Consider the following 17,296-nt stretch of genomic DNA (forward strand, 5'->3'; position numbering starts at 1 on the left):
ATGGTGAGAGGGGGCCAGTATATTGTGTTTATTATGGTGAGAGGGGGCCAGTATAATGTGTTTATGATGTTGAGAGGGGGCCATTATAATGTGTTTATTATGGTGAGAGGGGGCCAGTATAATGTGTTTATTATGGTGAGGGGGGCCAGTATAATTGGGTTTATTATGGTGAGAGGGGGCCATTATAATGTGTTTATTATGGTGAGAGGGGGCCATTATAATGTGTTTATTATGGTGAGAGGGGCCAGTATAATGTGTTTATGATGGTGAGAGGGGGCCAGTATAATGTGTTTATTATGGTGAGAGGGGCCAGTATAATGTGTTTATTATGGTGAGAGGGGCCAGTATAATGTGTTTATTATGGTGAGAGGGGGACAGTATAATGTGTTTATGATGGTGTGAGGGGGCCAGTATAATGTGTTTATTATGGTGAGAGGGGGCCAGTATAATGTGTTTATGATGGTGAGAGGGGGCCAGTATAATGTGTTTATGATGGTGAGAGGGGGCCAGTATAATGTGTTTATTATGGTGAGAGGGGGCCAGTATAATGTGTTTATTATGGTGAGAGGGGGCCAGTATAATGTGTTTATTATGGTGAGAGGGGGCCAGTATAATGTGTTTATGATGGTGAGGGGGGCCAGTATAATGTGTTTATGATGTTGAGAGGGGGCCAGTATAATGTGTTTATGATGGTGAGAGGGGGCCAGTATAATGTGTTTATTATGGTGAGAGGGGGCCAGTATAATGTGTTTATGATGTTGAGAGGGGGCCAGTATAATGTGTTTATGATGGTGAGAGGGGGCCAGTATAATGTGTTTATTATGGTGAGAGGGGGCCAGTATAATGTGTTTATGATGTTGAGAGGGGGCCAGTATAATGTGTTTATGATGGTGAGAGGGGGCCAGTATAATGTGTTTATGATGTTGAGAGTGGGCCAGTATAATGTGTTTATGATGGTGAGAGGGGGCCATTATAATGTGTTTATGATGGTGAGTGGGGGCCAGTATAATGTGTTTATTATGGTGAGAGGGGGCCAGTATAATGTGTTTATGATGTTGAGAGGGGGCCAGTATAATGTGTTTATGATGGTGAGAGGGGGCCAGTATAATGTGTTTATGATGGTGAGAGGGGGCCAGTATAATGTGTTTGTTATGTTTAGAGGGGGCCAGTATAATGTGTTTATTATGGTGAGAGGGGGCCATTATGATGTGTTTATGATGGTGAGAGGGGGCCAGTATAATGTGTTTATGATGTTGAGAGGGGGCCAGTATAATGTGTTTATGATGGTGAGAGGGGGCCAGTATAATGTGTTTATGATGGTGAGGGGGCCAGTATAATGTGTTTATTATGGGAGAGGGGCCAGTATAATGTGTTTATGATGTTGAGAGGGGGCCATTATAATGTGTTTATGATGGTGAGAGGGGGCAATTATAATGTGTTTATGATGGTGAGAGGGGCCAGTATAATGTGTTTATTATGGTGAGAGGGGACATTGTAATGTGTTTATGATGGTGAGTGGGGGCCATTATAATGTGTTTATTATGGTGAGAGGGGGACATTGTAATGTGTTTATTATGGTGAGAGGGGGCCAGTATAATGTGTTTATTATGGTGAGAGGGGGCCAGTATAATGTGTTTATGATGGTGAGAGGGGCCATATAATGTGTTTGTTATGGTGAGTGGGGGCCATTATAATGTGTTTATTATGGTGAGAGGGGGCCAGTATAATGTGTTTATGGCTGGTGAGAGGGGGCCAGTATAATGTGTTTATGATGGTGAGAGGGGGCCAGTATAATGTGTTTATGATGGTGAGTGGGGGCCAGTATAATGTGTTTATTATGGTGAGAGGGGGCCAGTATAATGTGTTTATGATGTTGAGAGGGGGCAGTATAATGTGTTTATGATGGTGAGAGGGGGCAGTATAATGTATTTATGATGGTGAGAGGGGGTTAGTTAATGTGTTTGTTATGTTTAGAGGACTGGGTTGTATAATGTTTTATTTTGAGTGGGGGCATTATGATGTTTTAAATGGTGAGAGGGGGCCAGTATACCTGTGTTTATGATGTTGAGAGGGGGCCAGTATAATGTGTTTATTATGGTGAGAGGGGGCCAGTATAATGTGTTTATGATGGTGAGGGGGGCCAGTATAATGTTTTATTACAGAGGGGCCAGTATAATGTGTTTATTATGGTGAGAGGGGGCCAGTATAATGTGTTTATGATGTTGAGAGGGGCAATTATAATGTGTTTATGATGGTGAGAGGGGGCCATTATAATGTGTTTATGATGTTGAGAGGGGCAATTATAATGTGTTTATGATGGTGTAGAGGGGGCCAGTATAATGTGTTTATGATGTTGAGAGGGGCCCCAGTATAATGTGTTTAGATGGTGAGAGGGGGAATTATAATGTGTTTATGATGGTGAGAGGGGGGGACTATAATGTGTTTATGATGGCCGTGGTTACATATAATTCTTTATGATGGTGAGTGGGGGCCATTATAATGTGTTTATTATGGTGATAGGGGGCCATATAATGTTTTTTGATGGTGAGTCATTTAGTATAATGTGTTTATTATGGTGAGAGGGGGTATTGTAATGTGTTTATGATGGTGATTGGGGGCATTATAATGTGTTTATGATGGTGAGGGGGCCATTATATTGTGTTTATTATGGTGATAGATTCCAGTATAATGTGTTTGTTATGTTTAGAGGGGGCTATTATAATGTGTTTATTATGGTGAGAGGGGGCCAGTATAATGTGTTTATTATGGTGAGAGGGGGACAGTATAATGTGTTTATGATGGTGAGACTGGTTGCCATGTATAATGTGTTTATGATGGTGAGAGGGGGCCAGTATAATGTGTTTATGATGGTGAGTGGGGGCCAGTATAATGTGTTTATGATGGTGATTTTGGACAGTATAATGTTTTATGATGGTGGGGGGGGGGGGGGCAGTAATGTGTTTATTATGGTGAGAGGGGCCAGTATAATGTATTTCATGAAATGTAGAGGGACCAGTATAATGTGTTTATGATGGTGAGAGGGGGCCAGTATAATGTGTTTATGATGGTGAGATGGGGCCAGTATAATGTGTTTATTATGGTGAGAGGGGCCAGTGAATGTGTTTATGATGGTAGGGGCCAGTATAATGTGTTTATGATGTTGAGAGTGGCCAGTATAATGTGTTTATGATGGTGAGAGGGGGCCATTATAATGTGTTTATGATGTTTATATGGTTTATGAGAGGGGGCCAGTATATTGTGTTTATGATGGTGAGGGGGCCAGTATAATGTGTTTATTATGGTGAGAGGGGGCCAGTATAATGTGTTTATGATGGTGAGAGGGGGAAAATAATCCAGTATAATGTGTTTATGATGGTGAGAGGGGCCAGTATATGTGTTTATGATGGTGAGAGGGGCCAGTATAATGTGTTTGTTCTGTTTACCAACAGGCACAAATGTGTTTATTATGGTGAGAGGGGTCCATTATGATGTGTTTATGATGCTGAGAGGGGGTGTATAATGTGTTTATGATGTGGGGGCCAGTATAATGTGTTTATTATGGGACTGGGGGTATAATGTGTTTATGAGGTTGAGGGGGGCCATGTATAATGTGTTTATGATGGAAAGGGTGTTATAATCGGAGATTATGGTGATACTGTAATTTTTATATGTTGAGACCCATTATAACGTGTTTATTATGGTGAGAGGGTGCCATTATAATGTGTTTATGATGGTGAGAGGGGGCCAGTATAATGTGTTTGTTATGTTTAGAGGGGGCCATTATAATGTGTTTATGATGGTGAGAGGGGGCCAGTATAATGTGTTTGTTATGTTTAGAGGGGGCCATTATAATGTGTTTATTATGGTGAGAGGGGGCCAGTGTATGTGTTTATGATGTCTGAGAGGGGGACCAGTATAATGTGTTTATGATGACACTGAGATTAAATGTGTTTATGATGTTGAGAGGGGCCAGTATAATGTGTTTATGATGTGAGAGGGGCCATTATAATGTGTTTATGATGGTGAGAGGGGTGCATCTGTGTGTTTATGATGGTGAGTGGGGGCCAGTATAATGTGTTTATGATGGTGAGAGGGCCAGTATAATGTGTTTATGATGGTGAGAGGGGGCAGGTATAATGTGTTTATGATGCTGAGAGGGGGCCAGTATAATGTGTTTATGATGGTGAGAGGGGGCCAGTATTATGTGTTTATGATGGTGAGAGGGGCCAGTATAATGTGTTTATGATGGTGAGAGGGGGCAATTATAATGTGTTTATGATGGTGAGAGGGGCAATTATAATGTGTTTATGATGGTGAGAGGGGGCAATTATAATGTGTTTATGATGTGTGAGTGGTGGCAATGCTCTGTGTTTATGATGGTGAGAGGGGGACAGTATAATGTGTTTATGATGTTGAGAGGGGGACATTATAATGTTTTATGATGTTGAGAGGGGGCATATAATGTGTTTATGATGGTGAGAGGGGTTGACAGATTATAATGTGTTTATGATGGTGAGAGGGGGCCATTATAATGTGTTTATGATGGTGAGAGGGGGCAATTATAATGTGTTTATGATGGTGAATGAACTACATTATAATGTGTTTATTATGTGCATTCAGGGGCCAGTATAATGTCTTTATGATGGTGAAAGGGGGCCAGTATAATGTGTTTATTATGGTAAACATTGTAATGTGTTTATGATGGTGATTGGGATGGACATTATAATGTGTTTATGATGGACATGAGAGGGGGCCATTATATTGTGTTTATTATGGTGAGAGGAGGTCAGTATAATGTGTTTGTTATGTTTAGAGGGGGCTATTATAATGTGTTTATTATGGTGAGAGGGGGTCATCTATAATGTGTTTGTTATGGTGAGAGGGGGCATTATATTGTGTTTGTTATGTTTAGATGGGTCCCCTTGACCTCTGAATGGCTGCTGTGCTATCTCACGAGCAGTGAAGTTCTGATGGTTGAAGCAGTGAACTCTCTGATGGACTTAGTTCCTTTGTTTTGTCTTTGTGTTAGTATGGTCAGGGCGTGAGTTGGGTGGGTTGTCTATGTTAATTTGTCTATGATTTTCTATTTCTGTGTTTGGCCTTGTATGGTTCTCAATCAGAGGCAGCTGTCAATCGTTGTCTCTGATCGAGAATCATGAAGTCTCTGATGGACTTTTTCCACGTGTTTCAGTGGGTGGTTATTTTCTGTTTAGTGTTGTACCTTACAGGACTGTTGGTTGTTTATTGTTTTGTTTTCAGTGTTCATTAAAATATTTAAAATATGAAGACTTAACACGCTGCACCTTGGTCCTCCTCTCCTTCCCCAGACGACAAGCGTTACAGTCCTCCTGAAACCCTGCTGTGATGACTGAGACATTTTCATGACTGGGTATGAAACCCTGGCTGTCTGTTTGATTACAGAGTTTGCCCACTAAGCTAAAGCCATTTAGCTGGATATGACCACTGCTGAATTGCTAAATAGCTCTTTTCATACTTTGCAACTGACATAGGTGTCACAGTGACCCTAACGCGCTCATACAGGGTTTGATCTCTGTGTAATCGTTTGGCAGTGTCCCTGAGAGTGTGGAGAAGTCAGTCGGGCCCCAGAGAGGGTATTAGTCCTAAGTAGGTCAGGAAGTCTGACGTCACACCTCCCCAGAGCTGCTGAGAGGGAGGGACTGAACACAATGCATGGCCGTGGTTACATATCAACATTCTATATTACCTACGTTTTCTCCAACCTCAGTCGTTGGGTCTATTCATAGATTACATTTTTTTTTACATTTGAGTCATTTAGCTGAAGCTCTTATCCAGAGTGACTTACAGTAGTGAGTGCATAAAATTTACACGCTGGTCCCTGTCTGAATGTCTGTGCATGACCAAGCACTTGTTAGTACTGAGGGATACCTCCTAAAGCATATTTCAAAGTCCATAGATTCATAGGCCCAATAGTTCTGAGTCCCGTTGTGACATAGCTAAGAGGCTCTGAGACCACAGTCTGCATGGGGACGTCAACAGTCAGAAATAGCATTACCCCAAATTCCCTTACCCAAGAGCTTCATCTGAATGCCCTCTATTCATTTAAATGTTTTGATAGTTGGAGAAATGACTTGAGCTACGTTCTATTCCAAATACCTCCTTTGACAGTCATCGGTCTGATACACCACAACACTGATGTTGCCATGGCAACATGTTTGGGGACTCTGATAGACGCTTGATTCAGCAGCATCAGACATCTGATCACTGGCTGAGTACTTCTGCCTGGTGGCTGGATCTAATTTGTCACATTGTTGGATTCCTTTTGGCTTTGTTTCCAGGAATGGGTTGGAACCAAATTGTTATTCTGGTCCGCATCAGCCTAATGGAAATTATATCATAAAATGTATTTTCTCTGACTCATGAAATTAATACAGCTTGGCTTTTAAACCACATCCATAACCTTTAAAGAACAACAGATGCTGGGTAATGCCACTGTGAAGGCCATTGTACCTGGCTTTGTCAATCATTTCCTGTTTAACTTTTAGTTCCAGATGACAAAGGACACTGTTGAGATCTACAGAGACTACAGATGTATGGTTGTAATTTTGTCTCAGTTTGCTACAGCAGGAAAATAATCATTCAAACAGGAAATGTATATTATTATGTGCATTATAATTCATGGACATTATTGTGTACATGAAGCCTAGCTGGCCTGAATATTGCAATACATGATGCAACCAAAGTGAGAGCAGCAGTTTTCTACAGATTCTCCTCTCATACCAACAGGCACAAACCGTGTGGAAAATATGACTCTATACAAGTCCTTCTGTAAAACCTATGCCAAGCTCTCTGAGTATGTGTTTTCTTTAACGATGTAGGGGAAGTCTCTCATTCGGAGGACTGGGGGTTGTTTTTTCAGGTAGGGTCTCCTGTAAACTCATGTGCATATGGAAACGTTGTTAAATCGGAGATCCGTAGACATTGACACACTGTCAATTTCTATATTTTTCTCACCACAATTCACTTTGCTTCTCCTCTATGCAGCAGTGCTCATGATTTTCCATTAAGTTGGAAGTTTAAGTTAAGTTTTTTAAAACATATTGTAAATGTAGGATTTAGAAATCAAGTTCCCTGTGGTTACCTCTTCAAGGGCATTGTAACTCTAATCCATCCCCATCCATCTACTCTTAGCTAATCTTGGCAGTGTTGCTGTGTGTCTGCTTTGCCCTCCAGTCCATGTCAAAATGATGACACTGAGATTAAACCCTGCGTGTGTCTGTGTGTGTGTACGTGCGTGTGCGTGCGGGTTCATCTGTGCGTGTGTGTGTGTATGTAAGCGTGCGCCAAGTGAGGGTGCATCTGTGTGTGTGTGTGTGTGTGTCCGGGTATATGTGTGTGTGTGTGTGTGACATGGGAGTGACGTGTGTGTGTGTGTGTGGACCCTGTGTGCCTGTGTGTGTGTGTGTGTGTGTGTGTGTGTGTGTGTGTGCAGGTGAGGGCATGTGTGTGCAGGTGCGTCTGTGTGTGCATGCAGCTCAGTGTAGGCAGGCTGAAGTCTAATCCTCCATCAGCTCTGTGACAGATAATCACTATCTATTGCTGTCTGCTAACAAAGCTGGTTGGAACAACTAGAGAGAAATGTGGCAGATGTGTGTGTGCAAACAAGTATGTGCAAACAACAGCAGAGGTTGTGTGTGAATGTGTGATGTGTGTGTGTGTGTGTGTGTGTGTGTGTGTGTGAGTCAGCCCCAAAAATGTGTGTGTGTGTGTGTGTGTGTGTGTGTGTGGTGTGAGTGTGTGTGTGTGTGTGTGTGTGTGTGTGTGCTCTGTGTTTGCTCCTGTGCCCGGGGGCTTCCACATAGTGGCATGCACAGTTTTCTGTGGAGACGAAGCATCCAGTGCGGGGCTACATTAGAGTATATTTTTGCCATTGTCATATTATAAGATTATGCATCATGTGAATGGCCGTGTTAACAGATATATCTACTGTAAATCACATCCAGATATGCTACTTATTTTAGTTTTTCCATGCACAGAGATAAACACATCCATGTTCTCCTTTTGGTAGGTATTTTCATTATTAAACATGCAATAAGGCTACATGTGCACTGTCAGCATCACAGACAGAAGTCTTGTTAACACGCATCAGACCTACGAGAAATAGAGAGCGCAGCCAAGCATTACATTTAAACCTCAATCAGTGCTGAGGAGTGAAGTCTCTGATGGACATTGACTAGAGCAGTGAAGTCTCTGATGGGCATTGACTAGAGCAGTGAAGTCTCTGATGGACATTGACTAGAGCAGTGAAGTCTCTGATGGGCATTGACTAGAGCAGTGAAGTCAGGTATTGTTTCTGAGCCTTTCGCTATGAGCAGGCTGCTGAGAGGTGAGAGTCTCTGTAAGAGATGATCTGTGCCTTGACTAGAGCTGAAGTCTTGTTATATTCCGCCAGTGAAAATGTCTGTTCACATATATATGTTGACCCAAACAGTACAAATATCTTCTGAGCATGACTCCTCATCTTTGGATTTCCCCATGTCTTGGTCAAGCTGCCAGTCTGCATGGAGCCAGTGAAAGTGCAGCTGCAAAAGCCGCCAGAGCAACAGAAATCTCATAATTACAGTTCCTCAGCATGGAGCATACAGATTTGAGTCAGCCAGACTTTAGATCTGCCAAACCAGACTTGTTCCATCCCACCCATTGTCAGATTTCAAAAAGACTCTTCCAGATCCGCCATTTTTCCAGACTCTTCCAGATCCGCCAGTCAGCCAAACTCCAGAAATCAGTGATAATATTAATCACTAACATTTGATTCTTATCAGATGACACTACTTCATGTTACACAGTATGTATGTTTTGTTTGATAAAGTTCATCCATTTATATCCAAAAGACTCGGTTTACATTGGCGCCATTTTCAGTAATGTTTTGCTTCCAAAACATCCGGTGATTTTCCAGATCCAAATCAATTTACAGAAATACTCATAATAAACATTGATAAAATATACAAGTGTTTTGTGTGGAATTATAGACATACCTCTCCAGATTGCAACCGCTGTTCCAGATTTCCCAAAACTTTCCAGACCCGCCAGCACACCATGCAATAATCTGAGTATGGTGCTCAGACACAAAAACAAGCCATACAGATACCTGTCATGTTGTGGAGTCAAACTTAGTCAGAAATAGCATTATAAATATTCACTTACCTTTGATGATCTTAATCAGAATGCACTCCCAGGAATCCCAGTTCCTCAATAAATGTTTGTTTTGTTTGATAAAGTCCATAGTTTATGTCCAAATACCTCCTTTTGTTAGCGCGTTTAGTTCACAAATCCAAATTCACGACGCGCAGGCCAGACGAAAAGCCAAAAAGTTCCGTTACAGTTCATAGAAACATGTCAAATGATGTATAGAATCAATTTTTCAAATGGTTTAAACATAAATATTCAATAATGTTCCAACTGGAGAATTCCTTTGTCTTTAGAAATGCAATGGAACGCAGCTACCTCTCATGGGTGCATGCCTGACTGAGCGCATGGCCTTCTGCCAGACCTTATGGTTGAAACAGCTCTTTTCTCTCCTCCTTCACAGTAGAAGCCTCAAACAAGGGGTTTTAAAGATGTTGACATCTAGTGGAAGCCTTAGGAAGTGAAATCAGACCAAATGATTACACTGTATATTGGATAGGCAAAGAGTTGAAAAACTACAAACCTCAGATTTGTATTTCCTGGTTGATTTTTTCTTAGGTCCTTGTTCCTGTCTATGTGTTAGTTATACTAACAGACATCATTCAAACATTTTTGAAACTTCAGAGTGTTTTTGTAGTATTTGTAAATCTGACGTTTGTTCATTAAACATGGATCGCAGTTTACACACTGCATTTTGGCACCTTATTCATCCAAGCATAAAACCGTTCACTCCCAGTCAAACGAAGTTAATGAATTTGCGGTCAGTGAATGCCTTGCTATGTTTAGCAATTTTGTGGGACATTACATAGCTAGCTCTCGCAATTCCCTCATTTGCTGAATGCAGTTTTGTGAAAAGTTCTTGCTGCTTTTTCAACTGAAAAAGCAACTATTTTGACTTGCCCTCTGCTCAGAAGACAGAAGACAGAAGACATATTCCTATATTTCTTCGCCTGGAAGTGTCGGGACAAGTTGTAGTCTTTGAAGACATCTATGCTCTCTCTGCACACTAAGCACACAGCTTTCCCTGATACCTCAATAAAGAAATATTTCAATGTCCACTCTTGCTGGAACACCCTACATTCATTGTCTACTTTCCTTTTCCTTGAAATCTTTGAAAACTGAATTGATGCGCAATTTCTAGCTTTTTATTTTTTATTTTTTTTATTTTTTTTGCATTTTCCAATTAAGATCATTCAAAACAAAAGTGAAAAGATATTAGACAACGATAGGACAAAGTGACAGTAACAGACGAACGTAACAAAAATAAATTATAATTATAATTACTTAAACAAACATACAAGGCTACATATTATACATTATGTGTGAAACATTATGTGAGGATTATATATAGATTCAATCAATGAAATGTGGGGGGAGATTCTCCATATAGTCAATAAAGGTTGCCAAATTCTGTAAAATGTCTTTAACTTATTCCTCAAGCAGTAAGTGACTTGCTACTATTTGTAACTATGACGTGTGTCAGTCTGTCAGTCACTGTCTGTAATCGTGCATTTGTTATTTATACATGACTTCAAAATAAATGTCCCACAAATGGTGGGAGTTAAATCATAACACAAAGGCGAGTATTCATTGGGCTTTTAATTTGAATAATAAATATGTTTTTCAAAACTTTACTATCTCAAATTCTTTATGTGATCTGAGCATGATTCCCCGGGCCATATTGAATGAGGTCGCGGGCCGCATATGGCCCCTGGGCCGGCCTTTACCCAGGCCTGCTCTAGAAGCTCTGGAAGCTCTAGAAGCTCTGGAAGCTCTAGAAGCTCTGGAGAGACCCGTCTGATCCCCGATTTACAGACACTGTATTAATCATCCTTTGTCCTCTGTTTCACTCACAGGGTCAGAGAGGGGACAGGAGGAAGAGGTGAAAGGGGAAGGAGCGGAGATAGCAGATCCTGCTGATTGAGGAAAAGGAGGGAGGAAGAAGGAGCAGTGTGCAGAGTCAACCTCACTCGTTCACATCTTCTTTAGAGGAAGAAGGAGCAGGATGGACTTTGACGCTTCCTGGACCAATGTTAAGAGATAGCAATCTTGATTTACCCTCCGAACCAGCCTTCACTGAGCAACGTTAGTGGCCACAACACACACAGGAACAATGGAGCTGGCAGCCCTTGTTTCCTTATGCTTGTTTATGAAACACACACTGTGTTCTCAGCATCCTGCTCAGTGTAACCCTCACCATATCTTTCTTTTTTACTAATCCCAGAATGTTGTAGTATACTGTAGAATACTAAGTTAATACTATAGTATTATCCACACAAAAAAATCACTGTGGTAAATAATACAGAAATACTTAAAACTATAGTAAATACTACAGTATTTAATCTGCATACACCCCCCCCCCCACACATCGCAATTTGTGCCATGCATAAGTAAGAAACCTAAATGCTAAGTATAGATCATATATTGTGTTCCCTGCAGGTTATAGAAAATAGCATAAGCTCTGAACGATCTGTTCAGAACCTACCTACCTACATGGCTAGTTACATACATACAGTACTTGCAGGTATACCTATCTATCTACCTACCTACCAACCAGTTATGGAACATGTGCTATTTTAGGGCAGTTTCCTGAAAGAAAAAGTCTCCACTTCTATATTAAAGATAACAAAACACTACAGTAAATACTGCAGTGTACTAAAATCTGCAAAAACACCACAGTAAATACTACAGTATACTACAATCTGCAAAAACACTACAGTAAATATTAGAGTATACTACACTCTGCAAAAACACTACAGTGAATACTGCAGTAAACTAAAATCTGCAAAACACTACAGTGAATACTGCAGTAAACTATAATCTGCAAAACACTACAGTGAATACTGCAGTAAACTACAATCTGCAAAACACTACAGTGAATACTGCAGTAAACTACAATCTGCAAAACACTACAGTGAATACTGCAGTAAACTATAATCTGCAAAACACTACAGTGAATACTGCAGTAAACTACAATCTGCAAAACACTACAGTGAATACTGCAGTAAACTACAATCTGCAAAACACTACAGTGAATACTGCAGTAAACTACAATCTGCAAAACACTACAGTGAATACAAAAGTATATACTACCGTTTTATTTTGCTACAGTATTTATACAATAGTTAACTGTAAATAATACAGTATACTACAGTAAATACTACACTGAATTCTGCAAAAACACTACAGTGAACACTATAGTAGTCATACCATAGTATACTATAGTGTTTTTGCACTGTGGTTTTCCTTGTTCATTCTGTCTCATCATTTAAACAAGTGTCCAAGTCCATCCCTAAATAGTGTGGGGATTTTCTTCATAGTGTGGACTTCCCATTATTTTCATGAATTCTAAATTCAGCTCTTTGTAGGACAGAAAATACATCGAAGTTGGCTCAGTTTCAGTGATGTTCTTTTTTTTTACTGTGCAAAGTCGTAAATGTTTCATGTCGAGGGAGTCTCCCATTTTGAATGTATTCTTCATTTGCGTCTTTTGTTACGTTGAATCAGAAAGGTTTTAGCAATGGTGTGCGTGTGTGTGTTTATGTGTGTGTTTACTTGTTTGTGTGTGTGGGTGTTTGCTTGTTTGTGTGTGTGTGTGTGTGTGTGTGTGTGTGTGTGTGTGTGTGTGTGTGTGTGTGTGTGTGTGTGTGTGTGTGTGTGTGTGTGTGTGTGTGTGTGTGTGTGTGTGTGTGTGTGTGTGTGTGTGTGTGTGTGTGGGCCTGTTTGCTTGTTCGTTTGTGTTTGCACTCACACATGCTCTCGTGGATGTATGCTAGTGTATAATTATGACTATGGGTGAGCTTGTTTTGTGCAGCTGTCAAGCAATTAACCATGTTGTCAATTACAATCTACAAAGCCAGAACATGCACAAAGTGAGATAGGAGACTTTTAAACCTTCAACAGTTTGGTTTACACCAGACTCTATTCTTCAGAGGAAGAATTACTAAAACAGACAGCGGAGATACAATGTCACTATATGAACAATTCAGGAAGATGCAGTCGAGCCAAAGCTTGACAAAAGTGCTTTAAATGTGTCAGATGGAGGTTTGACGTATGCTTTCTGATTATATTGCTTCCTATAACTACTATTGGGACAAGTGTTAGAGAAGTAACTTGTTTCAATTCAAGACAACAGTGGAATTTACTGGCTTTGAAGACATTTACCAAACAAGATAAATATGCTGACAAATGACATTGCTGCCACAAATGTTGTTGCAGTTTTAATTTGATGCTATTGTTTCCACAACTTCTACAACTATCCATATTCCTGCATGTGAAGGTATCTACTATTTAATCCATTGTGGCAAAGAAGGGGGTCGAGTGGTAAATGGCAGATATGTGAGAGCAGAACTAATAAATGGGCTCTGCCCGATCACTAAACTGGCCACCCCTGTCAGAACTACAGATCACAAAATGGCCGACCACCAAAACTACAAGTCCCAGAAGCAAGGGTAACCCTCAGAAGGTGGAGCCAACCCACAGATAAAGGGTCAAGAAAAACCAGGAAGAGAAGAAGAGAGTGCTGGAAGGATCTATGAACAATAGAGAAAGAGACAATAGAGATTGCCTGGATTTACCGTGTATGAGTTGGACTGTTTTGGACTTACCTGTTGGCGTTTGGACCTGGACCTACCGAGAACCCGATTCGTGTACCGAACCCTGCTATCCTTGACCTCGCCTACGGCCTGGGTGGACCAGGACGGAGAAACAAACACACAGGTACTGTCCTGTTCGAAAGAACTCTCATTCTTGGGTGATTTGGTGACAGTTTACCACTTAGTTTGTGACAAACGCTCCTAACCTTGAAGAGGTTTGCCACATGTGGTGGAGGATGCGGACATGGACTAACCATACCACTGGTTAGGTAGAAGAAAAAGAAAAATGTTCAGTTAGCACTCCAAAGGGGAGTCAGGTTTTTTTGTGGCTTTGTTTGGTTAGGACAGTTTCTCAGGAAAATGAGTATGGATGGAGCCATACAGGCCCTGTTACAAGCGGCGGCCGCCCAACAAGAGGCAACTAGAGCTTAACAAATAGCTCATCAGGATGCAATGTGAATGTATCAGGACACGTTACAGGTCCAGCACCGCACCAACCAGCTGCTCAGAGAAGAGCAAGAGAGAAACACCCGGGAGTTAAGAGAAGGCCTAAAGGTTCTAGCGGACCAAATTGGGGCTCAATTACCAGCTGCAAATACCCAGAGGAGGGCCAATCATTTTCTTCAAAAAATGACAGCGCAGGATGATGTGGAAGCATATCTTACCACCTTCGAAAGGACGGCAGAGAGGGAGAAGTGGCCAAAAGAAGAATGGGCAGGGCTTCTGGCACCATACCTGGCAGGGGACGCTCAAAAAGCGTATTTCTACCTGGAGTTGAAAGATGCACAGGATTACAATAAACTAAAGGAAGAGATCCTGACTAGACTGGGAGTGACCAATACCGTGAGGGCACAACGCTTCCACCAGTGGTCCTACCGACCGGGACAACCCCCACGAACACAGATGTTCGACTTGATTCACCTGGCACGGAAATGGTTGCGACCAGAGACCCGGTCATCCGCCGAGATCGTCGAGACCATCGTACTCAACCAGTTTCAGCGAGGTCTACCCCAAGAAGTGAGACGATGGGTTGGCCAGGACGAGGTACTTTCCGTCGACCATCTCGTGGGCCTGGTTGAACGGTATTGTATGGCAGGAACAGCTGAGCAGGAAAGATTCCCGTTCCCCAGGCATGGGCAAACCAGAGGACAGGGTAAGGCTGTCCCAGCATATAGAGGGGGAAGAGAGCAGCGTGGGGCCATGAGGAAAGAATCAGAATCAGGCCGAGACACTAAGGGAAAAAAACGGAACCCGGGACTGGGTGTCGAGGGGGTCTCCCCCCCGAACCCCTATTATCTGTTACAATTGTAATCAACTAGGACATATTGCAGCCTACTGCCCTATTAAAGAAGAGCCAATGCAATGTAACCTCGGTGAAAATGAAGATGATATACGGTATGCATGTCCTGTTGTAACCACTGTACTTGAAAGATCAAGAAACAAACATATGTGCAGGGTGAAGGTTGAAGGGAAAGAGGTTGAAGCACTGCTGGATTCCGGCAGTATGCTAACCCTGGTCGTTGCAAGCCTAGTGCCGAATCATAAACTGGATACAAGACAGGATATCAGTGTTACATGCATTCATGGGGATACCCGTCTGTACCCCACGGCCTTAGTGAGCATACAAACAGAGGACGGTCTGCTGGATTATGAGGTCGGTGTGGTCCCAAAGATGCCATATGATGTAATATTGGGTAGAGACTTTCCTAACTTTGCAAAGTTAGGCCACAAGAATGGCATATTTGAGAAGCCAACAACCCTGACCAAGCAGGAAGAAGCATGGGGCCTTCAACCAAAGCCAGGAAAAGAGGTCTCCCAGGGGACAACATCACAAGTGCTAGTAGGGGAGGAGGAGAATGAAGTGGCAAACCTCGCTGATAACGAACAGCCCGGTACTAGTGGGGCTGGGGTCGGTCTGAATCCAGAGGACGACGATCTAGAACCCGCAGACCTGGCAGGTTCCTTGACTAATTTTGGGACGGCCCAAAACCAGGATCCAACACTGCAACAAGCCAGAGCAGATGTGCAGGTCGTAGATGGTACTCCCATAAATGTTGGTATGATGCCTAATAGTTTTCCCCACTTCATCATGAAAAAGGGTTTGGTGTACAGAGTCTCGAAAATAGGGGTTGATGTGGTGCAACAGTTGTTGGTTCCCACTCGGTACCGGAGGACAGTACTGGATCTAGCTCATGGGCACATTCTGGGTGGACACCTTGGTATCGATAAAACCCGAGACCGGATTGTAAGGAGGTTTTACTGGCCAGGAATTCAAGCTGAAGTGGCTCGGCATTGTGGAGAGTGCCCGGAGTGCCAGTTAACAGCTCCCCGACCAGCTGTTAGAAGCCCGTTAGTGCCACTCCCCATAATCGAAACACCATTTGAGAGGATAGCGATGGATTTAGTGGGCCCACTACCCAAATCCGCCAGAGGGCACCAATACATTCTGGTCATTCTAGATTATGCCACTGCTACCCAGAAGCCATTCCCCTTTGGACGATGGCTTCCAAGAATATTGCAAAGGAATTAGTGCTCTTGTTCACCAGGGTAGGGGTTCCAAAGGAGATCCTTACCAACCAGGGGACCCCCTTTATGTCCCGAATTATGGCGGACCTTTGTAAACTGTGGCAGGTGAAACAGTTGAGGACATCGGTTTACCATCCTCAGACGGACGGGCTGGTCGAGAGATTAAACCGGACCCTGAAGTCAATGCTCAGGAAGGTAATCGATAAGGATGGGAAGAACTGGGATTGCATGTTGCCGTATCTGATGTTTGCCATTAGATAGGTTCCTCAAGCCTCACTGGGGTTTTCTCCCTTTGAGCTGGTATATGGGAGACATCCCCGGGGAATCTCAGACATCGCCCGGGAACCCTGGGAGCACCAATCCACCCCGTGTATTAGTGTCATAGAGCACGTCACGGCAATGCAAGACAGGATAGCCACAGTCATGCCCATCGTCAGAGAGCACATGAGACAAGCACAGGAGCACCAGCGGCACACTTATAACCGGCAGGCTACCCTGAGGGAATTTCAACCGGGAGATAAGGTGTTAGTGCTGATCCCCACGGTAGAGTGTAAACTACTGGCCACATGGAAAGGACCATATGAAGTACTGGAGAGAATAGGAGAAGTCAATTATCGGATCCGACAGCCAGGTCGACGGCCCCAGGAACAGTTTATCACATAAATCTGTTAAAATCATGGAGAGAGAGAGAAACACTAATGGTCACATACCCCACACACACTCAGGAGACAGCCGAAGTAAATATCTCACCCACTCTGTCCCCAGCACAAGTACAGGAAGTGAAGACCCTGATCCAGAAGAACAGAGATGTGTTTTCAGAGGTACCTGGCCGAACTGAGGTTACGGCTCATGATATCGTTTCCCTACCAGGGAGAAAAGTGAGTATGAGGCCATATCGGGTACCCGGGCCGCGATTAGAGCAGAGGCAGAGAAAATGTTGACAGCTGGAGTGATCGAAGAGTCACATAGTGAGTGGTCTAGCCCAATTGTGATGGTCTCCAAGCCCGATG

At 42.6% G+C, this 17,296-nt stretch overlaps 1 protein-coding gene across 1 annotated transcript in view; it reads left to right on the plus strand.

Moving 5' to 3' along the window:
- The window catches only part of LOC135505194 (urotensin-2 receptor-like), a 109,968-nt gene extending 98,470 nt beyond the window's left edge, over positions 1 to 11,498 (plus strand). Inside the window, exon 4 of the mRNA XM_064924358.1 lies at positions 11,022 to 11,498. The gene's annotated coding sequence lies outside the window, so the exon portion shown is untranslated. The remainder of the gene's footprint in view (positions 1 to 11,021) is intronic.
- The last annotated feature ends 5,798 nt before the right edge of the window (positions 11,499 to 17,296 follow it).

This window comes from Oncorhynchus masou, chromosome 18 (genome assembly GCF_036934945.1).
Source record: "Oncorhynchus masou masou isolate Uvic2021 chromosome 18, UVic_Omas_1.1, whole genome shotgun sequence".
NCBI lineage: Eukaryota > Metazoa > Chordata > Actinopteri > Salmoniformes > Salmonidae > Oncorhynchus > Oncorhynchus masou.